At 40.5% G+C, this 24,094-nt stretch overlaps 1 protein-coding gene across 3 annotated transcripts in view; it reads left to right on the top strand.

Moving 5' to 3' along the window:
* Window positions 1-7,855: 7,855 nt before the first annotated feature.
* Window positions 7,856-24,094, top strand: part of LOC126297442 (beta-1,4-glucuronyltransferase 1) — a 114,133-nt gene continuing 97,894 nt past the window's right edge. The window contains exon 1 of one of the 3 annotated variants that reach the window (XM_049988289.1): window positions 7,856-8,122. The gene's annotated coding sequence lies outside the window, so the exon portion shown is untranslated. The remainder of the gene's footprint in view (window positions 8,123-24,094) is intronic. The other 2 variants (XM_049988290.1, XM_049988291.1) reach the window with 2 other exon arrangements.

Genomic DNA, 24,094 nt, shown 5'->3' with positions numbered 1-24,094 from the left:
TATTATCAAGGGAGACGGAATAACTTAAGACGCAACGGTCCAGCGCGCAGTTACGATTCAGGGAGAAATTCTCCACCACGTGACCGACAAGAAAGAAACTATGGAATCTACCGACATGACGACACACGATATGATCGTAACGACAGACCTGAATTGCAGCATAACTGGCGGGATTCAAACAGAGCAGGGCCCTCTCGACAAGGTGAATTTGTATAAGTTAGGTCTCCAAATCCCAATAACGACGCGCGCCAACAAAGAGGTAACAGACAATGACTCGCACCGCAGGCAGCCACGTGCACCGGCTGGGCTTGAGAAAAGTAACACAGAAAGCAACCTCGAGAAAAATTTCAATATTCTTTACATTCAGAAAAGTCGCCTTTGAAAACTTCATCACCACATCTTTGAAGGACATTGCTCATGAACAAGATAAAGATCCGATTTGGAAATACATCAAAAGTAAATGGCATGAAAAGACACACACACAGATTCGGCATTATTATCTGGTTAGAAACAACATATTGTTCAAACGCTGCACTGTTGATGACAAGCTATGGGTACTTTGCATTCCAGACGATTTCGTTAATAAGCTCATTTGGTACATTCATTTCAGCTGTGCACATTTTGGTCCACGAAAATGTTATCATATTCTTTGAACGACTTGTTATTTTAACAATATGGAAAAGAGAATTCGAAGAGTCTTGTCTATTTGTAAACTTTGTCAAAAGGCGAAACCATCTACTGTCTCGCATCGTGTTCCATTGTTTCCTATCATTCCTTCTAAATTAAAAGAATTTGCTGCTGTTGATCTCCTGGGACCGATTGTCAGAATACCTAATGGATTTTCGTACGTTCTAGTCGCTGTTGAACTTACTTCAAAATTTGTTTATTTCACTCCGTTACGTAAAGCCACTGGACGGTCTGTGTCCAACGCCTTTGTTAAAAATTTCTTCCGTGAAGTTGGACACGTTAGGAAAGTCATTTCAGATAACGGACCGCAATTCAGATCTGCTGTTTGGTCACGCATGCTTCGTAACCATAAAATCAAATCTGTTTTTATTTCATTGTACTCACCACATTGTAACCCGTCTGAACGGATTATGAAAGAAATCAATAAGCTTTGCAGACTTTATTGTCACAAAAAGCATCAGAATTGGGACAGATATTTACACTTATTTCAAAACGTGCTGAATGAGATGCCTCATGACTCCACTGCTTTACCACCTGTTCTTGTACTGAAGAATAAAGAACCACCGAACAGAATCAGAGAGCTTGTACCTTTTCCGAATACACGTAAACTTCGACACAAAGACATAATTGATTTGGCTATTAAAAATATAAATTCTGCTGCAGACAAAAGGAGAAAATTACACGGTAAAGCAAATGCAAAGAAATTATATATTGGTCAGAAAGTTCTCATTAAAGCTCATTCATTGTCACATAAGAAGAAACACTTGAGTCACAAATTCTTTCTAGTTTACAATGGACCTTACAGAATCTGACGTATAGCACATTATAATTGCGTTGAAGTTGAAACTCTTCGTACTAGGAAGAGTAAAGGTTTACACAACACTTCACATGTAAAACCATTTATTGAAAGATAATCTGCTTTTTAACTTAGTCTTTGCCATAAAGCTGTTCACATCACGTCACTAGTATACTTTGTCACACTAAGAATCTGTTAACATGCAACAATATTTTGAAGTTAACTATCCAGTCTAGAACTTAGAAAACTTATTTAGACAGTATTTACGAGTGCATTGTTATAGTGAACAGACGTCACAGTGTTATTGTGTGTGTACATTCTTGCTTGTTAGTTGCACGATTACCTAACGACTATAAGGCTTACATTCTTAGAACATTTACCAGTACTGCTAATGAGATTTTAATGCAACATTTTGGTTTACTTGAAAACACATTCTTTATTTGAAGTTCATTCGGTGAGATTAAAAATGACTTAGCTTTTGGTTTCTCAAATAGCTACACGATTATATCACGACGCTACTAATATGTGACACGATTTACATTGTTGCTTTTGCGGTGTATCTGTTTTATATCTGCACAGTTTTTCTGTATTATTCTGGAAAGTAAAACATGTTTTAGTAGTAACTTTTGTGGTATAGCAACAATGAGACAGCCTTTATCGTAGCACAACAATACGTTACATTATAGTACTTTCTTGACCACGGTAAGGTACGTAATAACTACGATATCTATACGGAAAGCATTTCACCTTCGTTTATGATGAGGTAAGTACATTGACTTCAGCAGAACTTTGCTTACAGAGGACGATAACTACGACAGTTCCACAGAATTATCTTACAGCAAAACGCACATTTAGCACTACAGGGCACGCATTTGAGTGATTAATTTGGTACTTAAAACATTTATTTATCAATATTGTTGAATTAAAAAGAAAGTTTTTTGTGATACATTTCATTCCATTGCTGTAATCTGTAACACCTGAGGGTAAAATTACATTAATCCTCAGGGGGGTACACGTCTACTTTGTGTACCATGTGTTTGGCAAGCACAAGGAGCCCTAGCTAATATGGTATTTGCTTATACAACTTTACACATCGGTACCATATTTCTCTAACACATAAATTACACAGCTATCTGGTCATTTAACTGAGAGAAACAAACATTTATTATACTATATCAGTGACAGATGTTTACGTAATTACGCAGTTGGATAACTTCACACTCACGAAATTGAATTTGTCTGTACTTTGTGAACTGTTCATATTTTTTCGGAACCATTGTGATACTATGAGAGCTTTGAATGACATATTTGGTATGGGATCATGATTTTTAAAGTACGTTTGAGGCAGGTGACACTTTTGACATGAGCAGAGAATTTTTTTTAGGTTTTGAAATTATTGGAGGAAGCTACGACGATTTTGAGATTTGACTGAGGTGTTATGATGTTATTATTGCGATGACTATGTGTATTATGCTGTTGTGGCATGTTTATGATCAATAAGTTGATGCTATATGAGGAATTTGATTATGCTATGTATTTGTTATGATGAAATATTGAAGAAGTGTGGACGAATATGTATATGTGTAATAAGGTAAGGAATAATGAGTAGTGGTTAGGGACTCTGGTTTGTGAAAAAGGTGGTTGGAAACCAAGAATCGTACTTTAAGAGATGATATGTATGTAAATGCGTGAATGTACCACAATGCCGCCGAAAATTTTTTGGACACTGTTATATTTACAGGATTTTGTTTCTACAGATTTGTAACGCAAGTTCTTGACCTGTGAAATTTTTTATATGAGACTGCCACTGTAGCGGAAACTGGTGTCGTAAATATTTCGGTAAGACAGTTAAGAGACCACCTGCGCGTAATGCGTCGTGGGCACCAAGCTGGGCGACAGCCACCAGGAAACAAGCCATTAGTGTGTGCCTTTCAGAGGCACAGGTAAAAAAAAAAAAATAGGGAAGCCATTATCCTCGCTATTGACATTTCTTTGTTGAAAGCGTCGCAAATACGACATGCTCATTACTTGGAAACATTCTTACATCTGCACACCTGATTAACAAGTGTCTTTCTACGAGAGTTGAGAGAACTTCTACTGACTTCTGAAATGCCACATAGCTATTGAATGATGTTTTTATTCTTTGCTTTGCATAATTGCTTATTTCATTTGATATCTGTTTTCCAGCTGTGTTACAGCATTGGTTTTATAAAATAAAATTAAATGCATTTGCTAGTGTGAAAACTTTCTGTCAACAGATCTGTTAAATAATAATTTTATGATCCACATTCTTCAAAAAAAAAAGGAGCACTTGGAAAGGAAAGAACAATAAGAAGGGACTAGTAACAGGAACTGCATACATTATTTTCTTTTCAAATACTTGGTAATTTATTTAATAGAATAAGTTGTGGTGCACCACTTTAATTACATAGACATTAAGGTGTGATTATAACTTTCCCTTATCTGCATTGTTGTCTTTAGTGTAATATTTTTTCTGATTGAGCTTTGTCATGTTTAGGTATAAGTTATAGCATTTGCTGCGGCCGTTTACCATTCATAGTGCTACTGAATGTCACTTTGTATTACTAGGTTAAGCCAATTTTATAAATGATTTATTTTTCTTGTTTGCTGCGCATTGCCTTATATTAGTTGTAATATTGCTGCCTTTTTTTTGCCAATTTCCATTTTTTTATCATTGCTGTTTGTGTAAATTGTTTTGTGCTGTTGCATTGCCTCGTCCCTTAGTTAAGCATCTGAGCTCAGTAGATTTAAGTTAGCTTAAGAGGGGGTAGCCTATATAAGAGAATGAGTTGCGATGGATTTGAAGAAATGCACTGAGAGGTTATATGAGAAAAGTACAGAAAGCAGGTTTAGATAGGACTTTTTGGGAATAATGATGAACTAAGGGAGATCTCTATGCAAAATACTGCAGTAAAACAAACCCTGTCCTTTCCTTTCGTATTATCCCTCTATGTGTTTATGTACCCTTGTGTATTTGTCTTTTTCCTGTCTTTATGTGTTTAGCTAATAAGATTTATGTTGTAGAATTTTTCAAATACTATGTTATTTTCTTTGTAAATATGTTCAGACATTATTTATTGTGTTTTGTTTTAATGCTCATGTGTGAAGTTGATGTTTCAAGAGTTATTCTGATCTTTTATGTATGTACTTATGTCGTAATTTTTGTAACACTGATGTATTTGTTGTTTCGATTCTTTTGTAAAGCCTGTATGACTGCAAATGTTATCTGTACTATTATGTTCTTTAATAATGTATTTTATACCTTTGTTATTGTATTCTTACGTTATAAAATTGTAATTGACACCAGTTCATCAAATTAAGTAACTTGTAAATTACATTTCACTGCACACGTTTCTGTTGGTCATAGTATATGGACAATATGTGAGAAGTAGGGACTGATAGTGTTTGCACGTGTGTTAATAACTCAGTAAGGGACTGGATAACAGCATTGCTGGTTCTAAGGACATTTCAAAAACAATTTTTCTGAGTGCACAAGTGGTGGTTATGGACTTGCTATATTATTCGCAAGACTCTTCAATGGTGATTGTGCGCCTGCACAGTCAAACAGATGGCTGCTGGCCATCTCTACAAGGACTACAGTGGGTCTACACCTTTGATGACCCACCAATACCATTATTTCTACAAGGACTGCAGTGGGTCTGCACCTCTGGTGGCCCACCAATAGTAATCTCTACCAGGACTACAGTGGGTCTGCTCTGTGATGACCTACCTACCGATAGTCTTCAACATTGATTGACTCTGCTGTGGCCCATTACCTGTCTGCATATCAAGAGTCAGCACTGTCTTTCCATTGAAAGGACAACACTACTTTTTCAAGACTGCATGGAAATCCACTACGTCCGTGTGCATTTTCTTTTACTACTCAGACTTTGAGAAAAATACTGCAATTTTACTTTGATGAATGATCATGACTGTCTTTATGGACTGTGAGAAAATTTTAGCTTTTGACCAACATTGTATCGATAAGTGTGTGCATTTCATTTCTTTGTTATTGTAATTATGAAAAAAAATTTCAAATCTGTATTGGCCACTGCCCAAAACAACTTGTAAATTTTTTTGTGGGGAGCATGGGGGCTATGTAAGTAGGCTGTTTAGGTTTTTTTTATTGGTAACGCCGCCGCCACGTAGCGCTCTGTATGAAAATCACTGGCTGTGCCGTGTGCAGTCTGTGGCTGGTTGGCATTGTTGTAATACTCGCCATTGTAGTGTTGGGCAGCGGAAGCTCGATGCTAACAGCGCGTAGCGTTGCGCAGTTGGAGGTGAGCCGCCAGCAGTGGTGGACGTGGGGAGAGAGATGGCGGAGTTTTGAAATTTGTAAGAATTGGTGTCACGAACTGATATATATATATATATATATATATATATATATATTATGACTATTAAGGTAAATACATCGTTTGTTCTGTATTAAAATCTTTCATTTGCTAACTATGCCTATCAGTAGTTAGTGCCTTCAGTAGTTTGAATATTTTATTTAGCTGGCAGTAGTGGCGCTCGCTGTATTGCAGTAGTTCGAGTAACGAAGATTTTTGTGAGGTAAGTGATTTGTGAAACGTATAGGTTAATGTTAGTCGGGGCCATTCTTTCGTAGGTATTTTTGGAAGTTAGATTGTGTTGCGCTAAAGATATTGTGTGTCAGTTTAAGCACATTCGTGTATAATTGTTCAAAGAGGACGTTTCACATAGACCAGTCTTGTATATTTTTTATAAGGGGACGTTTCAGTCCAAATGGGCATGATCATTGGCTTTAGGGGCATGTGGAGGGGGGTGGGGGTTGAGGGGGGGGGGGGGGGCAGGGCTCAGCGTTTTCGAAAGGGTTAACAAGGAGACGGCACGAGCGTGGGGTCGGGGATTTGTCCGAAATTTTGTGTGGTGAAAGAGGACCCCTAACACCTCACGTGGTTAAGATATTAGGACGCACTACCCGGAAAATCCCGGGAAAAATCGATCCAAAGTTTCTTAGGTGCCTTATGAGTATAAAGTGTTGTCCATTCCAAAGCTGCTCTGAGCATTATGGGACTTAACATCTGAGGTCATCAGACCCCTAGAACTCAGAACTACTTAAACCTAACTAACCTAAGGACATCACACACATCCATTCCCGAGGCAGGATTCGAACCTACGACCGTAGCAGTCGCGCGGTTCCGGACAAACGCGCCTAGAACCGCTCGACCAACACGGCCGGCTGAACCTTTCACTTCACCCCTTGTCGTTCCTTGTGGTCTCACAAAAAATAAAGAAATTGTAAGCGTGCTTCTGACAATTCAATGGCCGGGATCGAATCTCGGTCAGACCATGGAATTCTGAATTTGCCTTTAACCTAGCCTTCACCTTTCATAGACGTAAAGATTCGCCAGCAACGAGATGTGGTTCGGATTCCCCGTTAAAGGGTACGTCCCCTTTCTCTGGTAGAACTACTAGGGTAGCTTAGGGATACACAGCTCTCCGAAGCGGCGTCCAATAGAAAAACTTCACTCTTGTAGCTGGAGTTCCTTCTGTCACTACGTCACCGTTAACTAACAGGCATATGAAAGGATGCACGTCACCGATATGTGACCGCTGATATCTGTTTCTTTTCCGGTACATGAGGCGTAAAATGGCAGGTCTTACAAACAGGCGAAAATCACATCCATGCCGATCTATGTATGATATCAGCAGTTATGAAAAGGATGGGCGGATGTTGGCTGTATGGTGTGTTCCCACTTCTCACAATCTAACATTCAACGTCTTGTGCTGGACGAGGATTTGAGCCCCATTCCTCGCGACTACGACCGTGTCCTAAGCACTGGGTTTCCTCGCTCAATCTATCAGTCCAGGCAGATGTTTACGCCAAGGAATTAAAGAAAGCTGGAATCCGTTTTATTTTTTGAAAGCTTTTTACGATCTTGAAATTTTTGTATCGTTAATAGATGCTTTTGGAAAAAAAGAGGTGTTCCTCTATGCGATGGCAGTATTTTTGTCAAAGGTTACTACTGTGCCAAGTAGATTTGAATTGAGAGGAGTTTGTTCTGATATCGGCTTGTAGTATGTGTAAATCCTGGGACGGTGCGGGAAAAGCAGATACATTCTTTTCGTAATTAGTTAAATGTTGCGCAAGAAATATTGTTTACTGACCACTGTGTTAGTTAGGCATTAAACACCGTGGGACAGTTACTTCGTACTCTTCATTCCTACCCGGTGACTTTGGTGCAAGGTGATATGCGTCTGGACGCTCGACAGCTGCATCAAAAAGTAATATTACCTTAAGGTTCGCGATTGGCTGGTAGCGAGTCAGTAGCTTCCTCACGCCCGTGCCTACCGTCCCAAAGCCACCGCGGCAAGCACGGAGGCAGAAGATAGGTGCGCTCGGGCGCATGCGCGGTGACGTCACGAGCTTGTGCCCGAGTCGCCTCAGGCAAATTTACGACTGCCAGCTGTCAGCAGTGAGTAGCCGACAGCGATAGGGGTTGCACGCAGGAAGTGGAGGGGAGGACGGCTCGACGCACTCCGCAGCTTCTTTGCCTGCTACGCGACGCTTGCTGCTTGCCGAGTGCAGGTGGGCGCAGCAAGTTTTTGCTCTTGCATTTAAGTTACCAGCGACTATCCCTTCAACCTATAGTGTCTGCTTGTGATTCGGCTGCGGAAACTGTGTTCTTAAGTGGTTACCAGTTTCCGCATTTCACTATACGTTTATTTCTTTCTTCTTTTTTTTCTTTTCAATGACTACGCGTCCTGTAATCATTGTTTAGTCTTTCTGCTGGCAATGATTACACAACAGTCTCAAATTCGTTTCTTTTTTAAGACACAGATGTGCTGATTGCCTAAACGGTACTGTGTAACCGCATCCTTTATCCACAATGTTAAGAAATAATTTTTCTCTCGGTAAACAACGCAAGAGCTGTTCAGCGCTTTTCATGTTGAAGAAAATTAGCGTGATTCTAGCTACTACTGGATTTATGACAGTATTTGGGAATTCCCTTCGTTCTAGAACCATGCAAGGAACAGATACGCTAACTACTGCTTCTCGGCGGAAATTTTGGATTATAATTGTCCATGAATTATACTTTTTTATGCAATTTTCCTTGGTTTGTTCCTGACCGTCTCTTATTTTGAAAGACGTTTGTCTTCTTACACCTCTAAATATGTTTCTTGAACAGATATTCTGCATTAAGGTTCTGCAGGCTTCGTCCTCCGACGATGATACATGCCCTACTGCACTTTGTGAGCAGTAATTTCTCAGTAAAAGATCGCTCATTCTTAGCAGAGTTCGATATAAAGAGTTAAGTCATTTCAAATCGTACGGAAGTGTTCACTCTTTTCAGTCTCTGATTTCCAAGGGACACAACTTTCAGTTGCACTCTTTAGCTATTCCGCTCCTGTATTGTGTGTATCGGCGTAGCTGTACTGACAGCGACAACATTAGAAAGGTTTGAACTGATTCCGGTGTGAAACATTTCCTGACATCCCTCTCCAAAAAGTTAACTCCAGAGCACTTATGTTGTAAGTACCCAAACAAGTGAAACAGATTTCCAATGTTGCGCGCTTGGATAAGCATCACTAATGCATATACGATGAACAGCGAAGCACATTATGAATGAACCGGTGGCCTTCTGTACGTTTTTGTATTTTCAGTAAATACCACTGCTGCTAACATTGTACAGTGCAATGTGGAAAAGGTTCTTAAATAGCTGTGTACTACTACTGCACAAACAAACTGTGTAGCTACTAAGTCTACTTACATATCTGAGAAACGACGGTGTGCAGATCACAATCAGATCTACTTTATTAAAATTTTCTTTGCCTCCTTTAGATTTATAATGATATGGAGTAAAAAACAGATATTCTCAACTAACACCTAGTTAGTTGCCCCTGCGACTTGTTGAATGTAGAACGGGATTTGCTAACTCATGGTGGGAGAATAAGCGACGAAATCAAGAAACTTAAATCTGTCATTGACTTCTATTGTTCGCAATAAATCTTTCAAATTTGACATTGTAGAAAACTATTTTGTTGCGTTTTTGTATTTTATGTCGTCACAGACTCCAAAACTATAACGAGTTTCGCAGTTTTTGTACATCCTCGACGTACTTGTATGTAAGAGCAATTCTTCGAAACATTTAAGGACTTTTTTTTTTTTTTAAGAGGCAATTTACGTGCACACAAAGCTAGCTACAGACAAATGCTTTTGGGAACTACCGAAGTCTGTGGAGTGAGCGAAATGCATTCGCCCCTCTTCGAGCCATCTCTGGTGCGTGGGGGTAACCTGTGAAAGCCAAAGAAGGCCCGATAAGGACCCTAGTCTGACGCACATCCCGCTACGTAGTAAGAGATTAATTCCGAAAACACGTTTAAACGAGCATAAAATTGGCCAATAAGATTTTATGTTCTGCCAAAACGTCAGACGTACTGCTAGCTATGCTTGCTTTCACTTAGTTAAATGACATATAAAAGCAGCTCCTGAATGTTTATTTCCATTAGAATATAAAAACCTCGCGATTGGCCAATTATCTTTACTGGCCATAGCTGGCGGGATTGCTGCATAAACCACGGTGTGCGATAACAGTGAATAGAGCATTAAGGCGGAGAATGAATGGAACTTGTTTCAATGTACTGGCTTTCGGAACGTGCCTATATGGCTGTCTGAGTAGTGGAATGTCAGTTACGAGGATACGAATGTGAGGACAACACAACGCCCAGTCCTGATGGGGAGAAAGTATCCAACGCTGCCGGGAATCGAACACAGCCCCCTTCAGAAAGCAATACGCCGCGCTGACAGCGCAGGTACCGAGACGGACTGTGATTGGAATTTCTACACAATAAGCATTATTAGAAAGTGGTCCGTGATGCAAAATGAAAATCAAAGAAACCCGTAGCAATAAGGCATATGAAAATACGTTGTAATTGCGGTATGGTCTGTCTTAGACGTGTTGGAACTGCAAATTTAACTGTACAGATAACACGTGCAACGCAGTTAATCCAGTTTTGCATTGACTGAATTATTATAGGCATATAAAATATATCGTAGACACACAACTTATAAATTAGTTAACTCTATCCATACACTCACTCGTAGTTGAGGCAAGACGATTTAGCACTGAGCAAATTTTAAATGTATCTTTTATGTGTGTTTTACAAACAGACAAGTTCCACCCTTACATTTCTTGACTGACCGTAAAATAGAGGGGAGGGGGGGGCTTTTATCAGTAATGAGGAAGACAACGTTTCCGTTATTAGTACAGACTTATTTTACTCGCTGTCAGTTCAGATTCCTTCCTCTTGTTGCAAAAGCTAAGCAGTTGGGGGTCGCTCTAATTACGACGCTGTCAATAGAACGTCAAATGTAAGCAAGAAGCCATATTAACTAGTGAGATTTTGTCACTTCGCCACTTCGACCTGTTTGCGTATCACCAAAGCGAAAGTGAGGCATTCGTAATCTCCTACCACACCTGTTCTGAAAGATCGCAGATCCAACTTAGATTTACATAGGAGAATGGAAGATGTTGCAATGGTTACCTCTGCTTATCACCCATCAACTACCCCAGTCCTTCGCGTATCCTAACGTTTTCACATAACCTAAGTGAAAAATGTGGTGCCTTTCATGTGTTAGCTACAATGCGCGTGTTTAGAATAATAATGACGTTTTTAAGTGACTGCTGTCGATCTAGTAATTGGAAAAAGGATTGCCTATGCTGCTTTAAAACATAAAATTGTACGAAATCTGACTTGCCGGAACTAAATGTCCTATAGTTTACTATCCAAATTAGAATCCGACTTAGCCACGGTACTGCTGTATCGTTAGGACGTCAGCTCCTAAAACAAGGAAACTTCTGTTTCCGAAGTGATGGAAAACTGGGACATCATGATAATGAGGAGGAATGTGAGAAAAGGCAGCCCACTGCACTGTTACCAACTTGTTTTATACCAGCAATTCCCATCAAATGAACAAAATCGAAGCTAAAGAATTCTTGGTTGCTCTGAAAAGATGTCCAAAATATTGACTTCTAGACCACAGATACATTTCCAATCTATCTTTTCATTATCATAGCATATTATTACATTACTTATTACTATAAGTTTCTTTAATTTTCGTTTCGCATCGTGGACCATTTATTATTATAATTAAAGTCTTTCTCCCCCTTAATCTGGTCACTGTAATCTTCAACTATTTTGTATCGAAAGGTGCTGTTGGCTGTGGGCATTCAGGAAACAATCTGGCAGTAGCGACATTATATTGCAAACAAAGATTTGGTATCTGCTTATATATGTGATTTAAATAAGGGAAAGGAAACGCTGCTGGTAGAATGTTAAGACATTTTGGGAGAACATAAAACCTTACTGCTTGATTTTATGACGTTTCTTTAAACTGTTATATTTCTAGAATTAATCTTCTGCTACGCACTCGAGTGTTCAGTGTTCTGAATATTCCTGACAGTAACACTGTGTGTAGAATTGGGCTCGGATTTGGCCCTTCTTTCATGGAAAATCGCCTTAACGACTCAGCTATCCAGGCTCAGCTCGTGACGATCTTCGTTTAAGCAGAAGGGTCCATACCAGTAATAAAATACTGAACCCATATTCAGCACAATGTATATATTTTTAGATGTATTACAAGGTAATACTAATAATATTTACTTCTAATTTAAGCACCCACAAAAGATATATACTTCCATTTTGGAAATGTTATCTCACTGAAAGTTAAGTTTGTGGTAAGGTCTTACGGGACCAAACTGCTGAGGTCATCGATCTCTAAGCTTACGCAACATTTAATATAACTTAAACCAACTTACGCTAAGAACGACGCACACCCACGCCCGAGGAACGTCTCGAACCTCCGACGGGGGGAGCCGCGCGGACCGTGACAAGATGCCTCAACTTAATAAAGTTTAAGGCGTTAAAACTACCTGTCACAAATGAAATTTTTAGTTGCATTCGCACAGCGAGTAAAATCTTTTCTCCAGGAAAGTAAATAGATGGCGTTTTGTGTTCCTTCACAAAAAGAAACATAACCCGCGGAAATCGCTATATGGTAATGTGTGATGACTCTTAGCACAGGAAAATGCTGTCTCTCGACGCAGGTCTTTGTCAGTTCCGCTGGTCAGCCTCAGTAACAATTCTAGGTGGTTACTGCAGTTACGTAAGCGCTGGTATGGTGGATAACCGTTCCGCCACAGTTACGTATTACACGTCCAGAAAGAATACGGAAATAAATTGTGTGTAAACCTGCTAGCATGCCAATAGGTTTACACACCTGTCGATTTAACGTGAGTCGCCTGGCTTAAAAGTAACGGTCACAGGAGGACGCTTCTACAGACAAAATATACACATAAAGGAAGATTCCAAATTCGGCATCTCTCCAATGTGTCGAGCTACTTGGAAATTTACACTCCTCTACCACTCCCCAAACCATTCTCCATCACATTCTGCACCTCCCTGAAATCATTTTTTAAACTTTTGTAACCAAACGTTGAGCGTGGCACCGCGTCATACTTAAGCCAGTGGATATTGAGCGGAAAAAGTCAGACGACGCATTTAAAAGTTTAAACTGAAGTACGTCACTACACAAGTTCCCATGTTTTTCTAAATACAAGCGGTACGTGAGTGACACACACGACAGATAGTAGTCTGTTGTCCTAGCCTAATTATACTAAGTGTAAAATGAAAAATAGTTATTCTATCGGGAAAAATCACATACTAAAATTACCATGTCTAAGTTCCACGGTGTTTCCTAAACATGAAGCATTGTGACGAACATGAAGCAGGCAACAATTAGACACAATCGGGAATTTATTTTACGAAATCGTGAAATGATTTGTTTAGTGACTCCGAAAGACACTCAGAATATTCTCCCGATTTAAATGCTAAATATGAATTATTCAATACTAAATCTAAAGTTTATGCGGAACCATTAATTTGATAAAATAGTAATGGACGTGCTTCTGCATATGGTCATGTCAAGCCCAGTTAAAACCGTGTTACAAGTACCGTACCTTCGATTCAGAGGAAGCAGTTCATTTATTTTTAGTATGCGCTGCGATTGTTAAAATACGATGCAATGGAAGTCTGAGCTAGACAACTGATTAGAATATGGATCTCTCTATTCTTGTGAGTGCTCGACTTTACCAATTACGCCATTCACGTTCGCATTCCGGATGGTTAAGTTCTAATAGTAACATTTGACTGCACGTAGTTTCTCTGAATGTATCATCAGAAGTTCTTCAGCAACTAAAAAAATGGGCATCAGAGGTAAGGTTGATGGTCCTTAATGCCGCCTCAATGGATTGTGCTATTCAAAGCGAAGGAAGCTATTAAAGGCCAAAGAAAACTCTGAGAAAATTTGAGGCAAATATGCCACATTGTGAATTTGAGTATGTTCGATGTGGTGGATTTGTGGCTTTTCTGGTAAAAGCGACCGCTTGCGAAAACCTAGAGTTCGATTTTAGATTCCAGTGTCTGAAAACAAATCAAACGGATACTTTGTAACAATATTGAAATATTTAGCACCTGCTTTTGTCGCATAGCATGTTCTTACAAATGAACTAGTACCATCAAAGTATTAGAACATTATGCAGCTTTATTACGAATAAGGAGACTGTCATAAAACTGAAATAAAAATTTAATTCCACAATTCGAATACACTGAAACTGTTCCAGGGTACTTCCACTCTTGTTTTCACTAGGTAGAAAGATTAAGGCAAGCGTTGTTAAGTTTTTACCATCTTTCGATTTATGGTTTTTCTTCAAAACTTCGAAAATATCCCCAATTTTATGCCCGCATTGTGTTACTTCGATGTATTGTTTGCAGGGCCTTAAAAGTACTGAACTGCTCTCATAAGGCTTAAGTGTTACTCTTCAACATTGTTTCCTTGGGCGTTAAAACGCCTCAGAAGTCCTAGCAGCATTTATGAAGTGAAAGAAACAAACAAAGGTACCAATATTTGTCGAATAACTACGAAGAACAGTCGTTATAAAAGTTTCCACGGTGGAGGAGATAAAGGTAAAATTAAGGAGAATCGTTCCGGCAGCGGCTGGTTCATTAGATGCTAATAAGTGTAAGACAGAGCCCTAGAAAAGCTGTTAAATAGAGTAAGACGTGTTCCTATAACGTGCGCGTGTTGTGAGCGCTTTTCGTGCTAGCGCACCGTGCCTTTCGAACTTAAAACTCAAGTCAGGTACATATATCTTTAAATTACTTCCGATGCATTGAGGTACTTACACAGCTAAGGGTTAACCATATCCGACTGTTGCAACGTTTACTCGAAATCTTCAAATCCCATTGTGTAGCATCTCTTCTCGCTAAAAAATGAGTCTTCCGATGAGGCATGGCTTAGATTTCATGTGCTCAACTCGTTTGGTTTTTTATTTTTTATAGACTCAGACTTGCTGTTGGACTAACGGCAATAATGATGAGTGTAACGCGGCTGTAACAAGAATCGAGCCCCTCCGTGTAGAATCATCATCCATTAACCATCTCCACTTTCCTAGATGTACTACAAGAACCCTTTCCATCCTTTTCAACTGACGTACGAGTAGCATATATCACGGGAACTTTGCTGCAGCATGAAGTCTGCTACGTGAAGTCAGCTACTTCCTCTACTGTTGATGGCTCAGCCCACGTCTTGTTCCTATCCATTATGTATGGAAACATTTCTATACGCCTTTCTTGTATTTATACCACCAGATTTGCGCCTGATGGGCAGAATTGGAATTTTTTTTTCCAGCGTAAATCGATTTGAATTAACGCATTAGAATATATGCAAATATTCGCTGCCTTAAGACAATTACGCCTCACACTGGCCTCCTGTAAGTAAGTGCACTTTGATTATAATCAACATGTGTGTATCCAAGCAACGGTCATTTAGTGACGTTGTTAGATCGCTTCCCACGATTGCGACACGATGTCTGTAATGGAGCATGGAATAGGAGAGAGTTGATGCAGTTGAAGTATTTAGCTCTAAAGCCCTCAGTTTGTCAAATTTCAGTCCTTTTTTTCTTTAAGTTCTTTCTATGTTTTGGAATTTCTATGGCCTCACTGTGCATCCTAGCATAGCAATGGATAAATATTGATCAAACAAGTCACCAAATCATCCTACCAATTAAGCAGGCCTGGTACGACTCAAGACTCGCTTGCAAAGCTTCAATTCTTCAAATATTTCTTTCATGATTCTCGTAGAACACCTCAGTCGATAAGTGCAGTCTGCTGCGAAATGTGAATTTCTAACTGGGTAGGAAATAGCACAGCAGTACACTTTATGGAGCTGAGTGAAATTTTGTTACATACATGTTAAACATATGATTAGAGTTGATTAGTCAGGGTTCGTTTACTTATCAACAACGTGCATCCTTGCAAAAATGCTCTCTGGAGGTCCAGAAACAAGCAATCAACACGAGTGCCATTATTTGAAGCCCTTTTGGTCTCATAAAAGAATAAGATAAACAGAATTTAGCAAGATCGCAATTTGCATAATCCATACTGATACATACACAGGAGCTTCTAAATGACCACAGGACATGGGACTGCAGCGTGTATTCCAAAATTCTAAAACACAGGTAAACAGCATCTGCTTTTGTCCTTCTCTTCATGCTGTCCCAAAATCTTCAACGTGTTTGTTGTACAAATTAGTCTCTGTACGTTGTAAAAGCTGATCAGAAGTAAATATTGCGAAAGTCTGTACTCTAGATAAACATCTGCGCGCCAGCAGTGTGTGCATTTATAAGCGAGTCATAGACACCGCTGTTCGTAGCCGTCTGGCAAGTAATTTCGTAGTTAGTAAATTACATCTTAATAGCTAATCACCACGGTACCATAAATTTCGTGACAGTCTTTACCGTGGCACTCATATTCAAGAACAAAAGATTTCGAATGTGTGTTAGTTCCTTTACCTTCATTTTCCCAAACTGAATATGCTTAGGATCAATTCCATCCACTTTTTGGCCACTCAACGCTGATTTTAGAGTGCTACATTCCAGTGACTGAAATAACTAAGGTTTTGATTTCGAAATCAATCTTTCTTACAATGTGAATGCGCACTGTGCTTGCCACTCTTCGCGTTTATGAGGAGACGTTTGTCTGTAGATACCATAGTCAAGAGTGTTAAATGACATCATGAATTACCTACATTTTGCCATTGTCGGCATAAAGTTTAAGGCAATAGTTCATCCTGTTACCTTAGATGAACTGCGGGAAGTTTACATCATGTATTCATGCCCAATCTGTTTACCTTTGGGCAGTCACGTATGCTTTTAGTACTCATTTCTCGACAGAGTCCAAACGAGGTTGTATTAGTTGGTGAGATAGGAGAGAAGTATTCGGCTGTCCTGTTGTTGCCCTGAATCAATCTAGGCCAATGTATGATTGGCTCCTGAGATAACACAACAGTCGGTTTCTTGTTCTCCAACATTTTCAGATTGGAGCTTGTATTCATTCTCTTACACACTGAGGTGAGAAAAGTCATGGGATACCTCCTCATATCGCGTCGAACCTTCTTTTTCCCGGAATAGCGCAGGAGCTCGAGGTGGCATGGACTCAACAAGTCATTGGAAGTCCTACAAAAATATTGAGCCACGCTCTCTATAGCTCTCCGTAATTGCGAAAATGTTGTGGGTGCAGTGTTTTGTGCACGAGCTGACCTCTCTATTATGTGTCATAAATATTAGATGGAATTCATCTCGGGCGATCCGGGTGACCAGATCATTAGTTAAAATTATCCAGAATTTTTTCAGACCAATCGCGAACAGTTTTGTCCTGGTAAAAAGGCGTATTGTCATTCTTAAAAATTCCATTGTTATCTGGGAACATGGAATCCATGAACAGTTGCACAATTGTCTCCAAGTATCTTAACATAACCATTTCCATTAAACAATCGGTCCAGTTGGACCAGAGTACTGTCTATTCCATGGAAAACAGCCCACCATTATGGAGCCACCACCTGCTGGCACATTGCCTAGTTGACAACTTGGGTCCATGGCTTCTTGGGGCTTCCGTAACACTCGAATCCAACCATCAGCTCTTACCAACTGAAATCTGGACTCGTCTGACTAGACCACGGTTTTCCAGTCTCCTAGGGTCCAACTAATATGGTCACTAGTGCAGAAGAGGCGTTGCAGGCGATGTGCTGTTAGCAAAGCAACTCACGCCGGTCGTCTCCTGTCATAGCCCATTAACGCCAGACTTCTCCACACTGTCCTTGCGGATACAATCGTCGTGCGTGCCGCATTGGTTTCTGCTGGTATTTCACGCTGTATTGCTTGTCTGTTAGCACTGTCAATTCTACGCAAAAGCCGCTGCTCTCGATCGTTGAAGCCTTCGGCAACTACGCTGTCAGTGGTGAAACCTAATACCTCAAGTTTGGTATTCTTGGCACACTGTTGACACTTTGGATCTCGGAATATTGAATTCACTAACGATCTCCGAAATGGAATGTTCCATGCTTCTAGCACCAACTGTCACTTCGTATTCGAAGTCTGTTTATTCCCTTCGTGCGGTCAAAATAAAGTCGGAAACCTTTTTACATGAATAACCTGATTAAAAATGACAGCTCCGCCGATGCACTGCTCTTTTACACAGTGTGTACCTGATAGTATCACCATCTGTAGAAGTGCATCTCGCTATTCCATGACGTTTGTCGCGTCAGCATAATCTCGACGTTGACGAGACTTAAGCATTCTACCCTGCTTTCGCACCTAATATTTCACCCGTTGTCGCCAATGTTGTAGTCTGCACGCTATAATGAAAAACGAAGTTTACGCAAAAGGGCGCGAAACTTAGAGGATACGAAAGTTACTGAAGTCACCTTAAAGGGAAATAAAGTTTGTCATAAACTGAAGAAAACGTAGAAGAAATACTCTGAAGTACTGAATTCCATGCAGAGTACCAAATATTCAGTGAACTCGGTGACACAAGCAGCACACGTACCTTTTATTTTCTGACTGTGGCACAAATGCGTTTAGTATCAAGTGACAGGTGATAGCTCATCAGGACTAGGTTGTAATATCTAAACCACTATGTGCCGACTGTTTCGCTCGAATCAGAAAATCCACGATGGGATACCAGTGGTCCCTATCTGCAAGATGACAATTCGAATGCTAAAAAGCCGTTACGTAATGAGTCAGTGTGTGGGGAAATGATGAGCTGGCAGTCGAAAATGTATTTGATTGCGTGCTGGCGTGTCATTAGAGCGATAGCATTTAAGAGCATTCTCCTCTTCGATTAATTTTTTTTTTCTTTTACGAATCGTCGTTCATTTCTTTTCTACAAACCACACAGCTATCACCATTGCCGTTTCCTTGTGTGATTGTAAATACTTAATTGCGTGTACTGCAGTAAGTCATTCCAGAAAGTCTTCCAGGTCTTCTTCCCTCGTTTCTCACTCTGAGAATTTTGTCGGTTTGTACCTGGATATTTTTTTCTTTTTTACTGTTAGTCTGACAGATGCCACACGCAACACGTGTTCATGCGTAGCAAGCTGATCAGTTAGATAAGATAGTGGCGATGTATAGCAAGGTTGCCCGGTGACATTAAGGCCGGCCTGCCATCATTGTAATCTTACTTACTGCCTGTATTTTTGCTTTAATTTTGTCAGTGAACACACATGGAACATTCAACACTAGTTTTTTTTATCCGTAATGCAATTTTCCGTGGCCAAGTAATTGTTGCTGAAACGTTGGATTTTCGGTTCTGGATTGTTATTGACATTAAGCCTACCTACGCGGATGACTGGTCACATGGACACCCTTAGACATCCAGTACTGACAACTGTTTATCATAGTGTCAGACGAACGGCTTTAAACTGTGTGGTACAAGGATACCTGAAATACACGAAAGAAGTGGTGAAGACCAGAGGAGAAAAAAAAAGGCAAATATGACAGTTGGTAAGAACGTGACTCGGCAGGAAGACAGTTTTAAGTATATACAATACAAAATGAACAAGGCATAAATTGGAAATTAACAAAAAGCAGTGGCAAAATAAAATTTTCTATAAAAGTTTTGTCTGCAGCTTTCGAATTAACAGGTAAAAAAAGACTCGTATGGAATATATTGTCAAATTGTGCTTAAACACAGACGAAGACGTGATAGTAGCGAGCGAGAGAACTTCGAAAGTTGAGTCCTGAGGGAGATGGAAATGAAATGGAAAGGAAAATTGAGGGATAAGAAGATACTGAAACAGACGTGGTGTTTACCAAGGACATTCAGGAAGTATAACAGCGTTAAAACATTGAGTGAGAATAGATTCTTTCGTACAAACTCGAATACACGACAGGTGGAGGAATGGAGAAGATAAAAGCTAATATAAAACACCAGCAGGACTCCATCAAAGTACTTCCATACTCAGGGAATGACGGTAAAAAGCACGTGCAGAAATCTGGCATCGCCGTTCTAAGCAAAGTCCTTGTGGAGGTGGTTTGCCGTTGGCTTCCTCCGACTGTTACGAGGTGTCAGATGTGCATGTGTCGTGGGTACTCGTGCACTGTAATGCTGTAATGGGTGAAGGTTGAAACCTGGTGCCGCCACATCGGCCAGTCCTCTCGAGTAGCACCAATGGTGCCGCCAACGTCAGCGCCCCCATCCGATGGACGGGTCACTACCAATAGTGTCACATTACCTCACTTCATCAAATACTGCAAAGAGGTTTGCAATTAAATAAAGGACACTGGTGCAAGCACTGGTGATAAGGAACCTTACGCCACCACCTCTCCTCCCCTTGCCGGCCAAATACTGGCAGCATAGATGGCCCACAACTAGGATTCGAACCGACTGATCTGAGTAGAGCCACTGGACAGCTGTGCTTTAGAGACCTTGCCTACGGAGGCAGGTAAAGTAGTCACTTTGCAAACTAAACGGATGGAGGAGGAGGAGGAGGAGGAAAGAACGCTAAGTTTATTGGGAGGGGGATTGGTTGTTGTTGAACTCACCAAAGTAAACGGGTAAGGTTAATAAGAGCACAGCATATTTATGAACAACTGCAAAAAATTTCTGAAAGTTCATTCTAAGTTAGTCAGAACGTTAAGAAAAGCCTTACCTGTACTCGGGGGTGCTCTTTCAATTCTAATGTCTTCAGATGGAAAGAGACAAGAACAGTGCACATACTTCGGAAAATAAATTATACACGTCTTCACTCGCTAAAACCATTGCACAACAAGGGTGGTGCATTGTCAGAAGAGAGTAAGTGTTCTGGGTTTCCTGCCGACACAATTCTGCTGAGGTACTGGTTGCAGGTGTTACAGTGTGCGAGTGAGATGGCAGGGCAACTGGAAATGTACTGCAAAGTTAAAACACGCGGAATGATGCTATTCTTGTAGGCGAAACAGGTAAATTGTGCACATTCACCATGAATCCCTGGCGATATATAGACCAAATGCAACATCGAGTCCAGCCGTAGTGAAACGGTGTCACTAGTCTGACCAAGGCCCCACAGATGGGGGTGATACTTATCGAGAAGTACCGGTCTTGTACCATGCGCTTTCCTTCTCTTCGGTAGGATAAAAGAACGTGTGTGATAAGAACTTCCACACATTGGTCCTGGAACGACTCCGTGTCCAAGGAGCGGATGTCTGTAGTACAGGAATTGAACGACAGGTGGAACGTTCTCACCGTTGTTTATCACAGACTTGATGACAATTTTGAAAAATAATGTATCTGTCTCGTTTTGAAGTGCAGTGTAGCATTCAATAGAACTTTCGTGGCGTGCCATAATAATAGGTAACAATTAGTCTTTGACAACAAACTTCTGTTCTCAATTATATCACAAGTAGTGTACAGCTAACTTAACCATCTTGGTTCATACATGATTGTTCTCAATATTTTATTACTTCACTTTGTCGACGGTGTAAGAGCCTATAAAGATTTCTCCTTAGACAACTAATAAAGCAGATTATCGCAATATACACTTCTTCATAGGGTAAATTTTTAACTAGCGTCCATGTATTGTTCCATTTGTAAAACATCGCTCAGGTGAGACTTTGTTGCCGAGTTTTTACGAGAAACCTCAAACGATTTTGTAAACCCTAAGGGTGGAGTTCCCAAATACGTATCGGGAACAACAGCCTTAAAAACCTAAATACGAAAGATCGGCGGAATTTTTTTTGTAAAATTCATATATTTTTCTGTGTGCCTACGTGAAACCATCATAGATTCATTAAACAAAAAAGGGATGTTAGATTCAAAGAATCTTAAGAATATAATTCACACATGAAAGAACTAGTGTGCGAAACATTCGTGCGACTAGCTTTGAATCTCGTTCGTCAGTCAGGGACACTAACCAACTTTAACGGAAGGAAAAGAACACAAAGAGGAGTTGCCGAACTTAATAGATAGTTTTGTGATTGGCACAGAAACTGCCGTCGGGAGAAACGAAAAGGAGAGCCTTAAAAAATTTTGCACCTACATTGTAAGGAATTCGAGAAACACAGCATTACTCCAACAAATATCTCGTGGAATGACAGCGATAATAAAAGACTGAAGAAATAGGGGCTCATACAGAAGCGTATAGACAGTATTACCTTCGAGATTACCATCTACATATGGAAATTCGACACTATCAAATAATACTAGCACGCTAGTTACCCTCTGTCACAAAGGGTATCTGTACCCCACTCAAGTCGACTCACACACTGCTCCATATTAAAGAACATAGCACTTAATTGTTTTAGTCGAGAAAGAGCTAGGAGTTGAGAAAAGATTCAGGTACGTAATGTACCATCCGGCTGAGATCGCTTGGTGGTCTGCGCAGGGGGTTCATATCTCTTTGAGAGTTACAGGCTTGGGTAGCAAGGGTCTCCAGCCCTTGCCGTCCTACTTTACTTCCCATGCTGCAAGTCTAACCTACTATATTTTCCCCTCTGCTTTTTCATTGGATGCTCTTCTTGGTGCTGATAATGGTTAGATTTGGTTTGATTTTGCACACAAGTTTTTTTTTTTTTTTCTCTTGCGACACTTTATACAACTTTTCATTCTTCGCTACATGGTTCCCAGAGTTGGGTTTGACATACAAGTACTCTTCCAGATTTTAAGTATGTACGGACCGTGCAGGGAAGGGCCTCCAGTGTGGTGTACATTCAACGTTTTGTGCCTTTATCTTTCTGCCCTTCCTTTGTGGCAAAGATAAGATACTCAAAACCCAACACAGTAGCCATCGTGGTGTGATGGAGGCGGGAGTCCTCAAATACCTGCACGGTGGTATCCCTCTGGTTGCAAAGGGATCGCATAATATAGGGGCAAGAGAATAGGAGAAATAATCCTCACAATTTTTAGTTAACTCTAGGACCTATAGGGGTTCCTTTTTCCCACAAAGCCATTACTGTGTGTTGAACACCCTGAAGACAAGTTTGGGGAATTGGCACCCGTTTCGAAAATGAAAAGTGGTTCAGATATGTTAAAACGCAGCATCCCCTGCTCAGTCATGGGTGCTGCTCATTTCTAACAAGCCAAATGACATTCCTGTAACTATCAACCCCCCCCCCCCCCCACTTTTCGAAATCCGCATCAATATTGTACAGGCCATCAACTTCCACTGTGACCTCCTCATACAGATTGATAAGTGTCAGTTTGCAGTGATCGGATGTGCATTTTATCCGTCATCTCCTGCGTGGACAAAAGGTTGATAGGATTGATGCCAAGGCCTTCCTCTTTGCCTTTGAAAGTGAATCGTTTCCTGAAAGGGCAGTGTGATATGATATGGTATCAATGAAATAAGAAACCACAGGGTCTCCCTCCTTAGTGGTGCTTCAAATGCGTGTGATTCAGGCACACATGTTCGCGTTTTAACGCCAGCCCCATCTCTAGGGAATGTAGACATAAGTTACACACACACACACACACACACACACACACACACACACACACACACACACACACTCACACTCACTTCTTGTGCCGCTCCTCGCCCACCACCTCTGTGTCAACGTCATAAAGCCCCATTCTACCTGTTCGCTGGATTGCTGACTGTATTCCAAAGAGAAACGAGAATCCAGGAAGAAAATACGCTTGACATACTCGTGTTTCACGAACCAAGAAGAAATATGGTAATTTGAATCCTATATGTCTGATGATATTTAAGGGTATGATGTCATCCTTTGTACTGACAGTACCCTCGCCCATTGTGCCTTCAGAGTAGGTCTGTTCGGGATAGAAGACTAAATTTGGTCTCATGGTGGATGGGGGACACCCTCCTTCTGTTTCTCCACATTCTCTTTGGATTGTTGACTCTCTACCCGCCAGGGTCGTCGTCACCAGCCCCCAGCTGGAGAAGCAACACTCCCCTCAGCCATTTCTCACCATGAAGGGGTCGTTGGGATTCTCCCCTTCCATGATTCTACTGATGTGCAACCAGATACCAAGCATTTGCTGAGGAAAGGGAGTCTTGTTCCTCCTCCTGTCCCTGAAATTATGGCAGACAAGACCTAGTGGACATAAAAAACATTCAAGGAAAACTGGGACAAAAATGCATCAAATGTAAGAGATACTAGTGGTTCCTATGCCACCAGAATCCACATGTTCTGGCTCTGCACATAAGACAGATTTTCTGGTTGCCTCTATGGCACCAAATTCCTCCACACAACCTGCTTCAGAACTGATGTATAACACGCGATCTAGTGT

The sequence above is a fragment of the Schistocerca gregaria genome, chromosome X (assembly GCF_023897955.1).
Source record: "Schistocerca gregaria isolate iqSchGreg1 chromosome X, iqSchGreg1.2, whole genome shotgun sequence".
Classification (NCBI taxonomy): Eukaryota; Metazoa; Arthropoda; class Insecta; order Orthoptera; family Acrididae; genus Schistocerca; species Schistocerca gregaria.
Note: the sequence above shows the minus strand (reverse complement) of the source record. Positions and strands in the feature narration are given on the sequence as shown.